Below are 2,500 nucleotides of genomic sequence, written 5' to 3' on the forward strand. Positions count from 1 at the left end.
CGGCCGGATCAGCCTTTCTGTTTCCCCCGCCACGATGGATGCACGGGATCCCGGCTCCGGGTCCGCGGGCCTCGGTCGGGGACCTCCGCTGTCGCCTCGGTGCCCCCGCCGGACCCCGGGGGTGCCCGCGACGGGCAGTCGTCCCGGTCTACCGGGGCCCCGGCCGGATCAGCCTTTCTGTTTCCCCCGCCACGATGGATGCACGGGATCCCGGCTCCGGCGCCGCGGGCCTCGGTCGGGGACCTCCGCCTTCGCCTCGGTGCCCACGCCGGACCCCGGGGGTGTCCGCGCCGGGCAGTCTTCCCGGTCTACCGGGGCCCCGGCCGGATCAGCCTTTCTGTTTCCCCCGCCACGATGGATGCACGGGATCCCGGCTCCGGGTCCGCGGGCCTCGGTCGGGGACCTCCGCCGTCGCCTCGGTGCCCCCGCCGGACCCCGGGGGTGCCCGCGACGGGCAGTCGTCCCGGTCTACCGGGGCCCCGGCCGGATCAGCCTTTCTGTTTCCCACGCCACGATGGATGCACGGGATCCCGGCTCCGGCGCCGCGGACCTCGGTCGGGGACCTCCGCCTTCGCCTCGGTGCCCACGCCGGACCCCGGGGGTGTCCGCGCCGGGCAGTCTTCCCGGTCTACCGGGGCCCCGGCCGGATCAGCCTTTCTGTTTCCCCCGCCACGATGGATGCACGGGATCCCGGCTCCGGGTCCGCGGGCCTCGGTCGGGGACCTCCGCCGTCGCCTCGGTGCCCCCGCCGGACCCCGGGGGTGCCCGCGACGGGCAGTCGTCCCGGTCTACCGGGGCCCCGGCCGGATCAGCCTTTCTGTTTCCCCCGCCACGATGGATGCACGGGATCCCGGCTCCGGCGCCGCGGGCCTCGGTCGGGGACCTCCGCCGTCGCCTCGGTGCCCACGCCGGACCCCGGGGGTGTCCGCGCCGGGCAGTCTTCCCGGTCTACCGGGGCCCCGGCCGGATCAGCCTTTCTGTTTCCCCCGCCACGATGGATGCACGGGATCCCGGCTCCGGGTCCGCGGGCCTCGGTCGGGGACCTCCGCCGTCGCCTCGGTGCCCACGCCGGACCCCTGGGGTGCCCGAGACGGGGAGAGGGCCGGGTCTACCGGGACGGCCTCGGGCGGGTCCGGCTTACCGGGGCCCCGGCCGGATCAGCCTTTCTGTTTCCCCCGCCACGATGGATGCACGGGATCCCGGCTCCGGCGCCGCGGGCCTCGGTCGGGGACCTCCACCGTCCCCTCGGTGCCCACGCCGGCCCCCGGGGGTGTCCGCGCCGGGCAGTCGTCCCGGTCTACCGGGACGGCCTCGGGCGGGTCCGGTTTACCCGGGCCTCGGCCGGCCTAGAGTGTTTCTGTTTCCCCGCCTTGATGGATGTACGGGATCCCGGCGCGGGCCTCGGTCGGGGACCTCCGCCGTCGCCTCGGTGCCCGCGCCGGGGCCCTGGGGTGTCCGTGACGGGCAGCCGTCCCGGTCTACCGGGACGCTCGGGCGGGACCGGTTTACCCGGGCCTCGGCCGGACCGGAGTGTTTCCGTTTTCTGCTTCCCTGCCAGGATGGCTGCGAGGGGTTGATTGAAAGAGCTGGTTTGACGTGAAAAGCTTGACTTCAAGTGAAAAGTTTGTTACAATTTCTGCCATCTTCCTTCCTCCAAAGTTTTGGGTGTAGTTTTCCCAGAGGAACCTCTCGTAGGCCTTTCATTTCTCATCTTAACTTCCCTCATTTATTCCATATTTTCCTTCCTCTTGCCGAATGGCCGAATCCAGTCCATTTCTAGTCAAGGAAATTATTCTTATTTCTTGCTGACCTATTTGCTTTGTGGAGCAAGTCGTTCTTAGGTCCCTTTGTTCTTTCTTCAACTTCTTCTGCTCCTTCTCTCGACGCTTTCTCGTCTTGTTCTCTTACTTGGCTCTCTTTTGGCTGTTCTTTCTTCTCCTCCCGTCGTCCGTCCCCACTTTCATCTCTCCATCTTTCCTGTTCTTGGTCATCTCTACGTTGTTTATCAAATAATTCCGCTTTCTCTCTTGAATCTACTCGATATCTTTGCTCTCGCCAGCTCGCCGATATTTTGTGCTTTCCCGTCGTGTTTCCCATCCATTGCGATCTCTCTGCTCTCCCTGTCTTCTCGGTAAATCGGAGATGAATTTCTCTGGGCGGGTGGTTTCTCATCGCGTGTCTTGTGTGCGCTCCCTACGTTTCGTCCATCCCGTTTAATATCTATCCCTCCCTCCCTCTCTTTGCTTTCTTCCATTGCTTCTGCTAATATCATTTCCAGAATGATAACCCTGAGCCTGAACCTGAACCTAACCCTAACCCTACAACTTTTCTCCCTAACCCTAACCCTAACCCTAACCCTAACCCTAACCCTAACCCTAACCCTAACCCTACACTTTTATCCCTAACCCTACAACCTAACTCCCTAACCCTAACCCTAACCCTAACCCTAACCCTAACCCTAACCCTAACCCTAACCCTAACCCTAACCAATTTTCTCCCT

The sequence above is a fragment of the Pituophis catenifer genome, unplaced genomic scaffold (genome assembly GCF_029215685.1).
Source record: "Pituophis catenifer annectens isolate HBS135680 unplaced genomic scaffold, rPitCat1.0.hap2 SCAF_40, whole genome shotgun sequence".
Classification (NCBI taxonomy): domain Eukaryota; kingdom Metazoa; phylum Chordata; class Lepidosauria; order Squamata; family Colubridae; genus Pituophis; species Pituophis catenifer.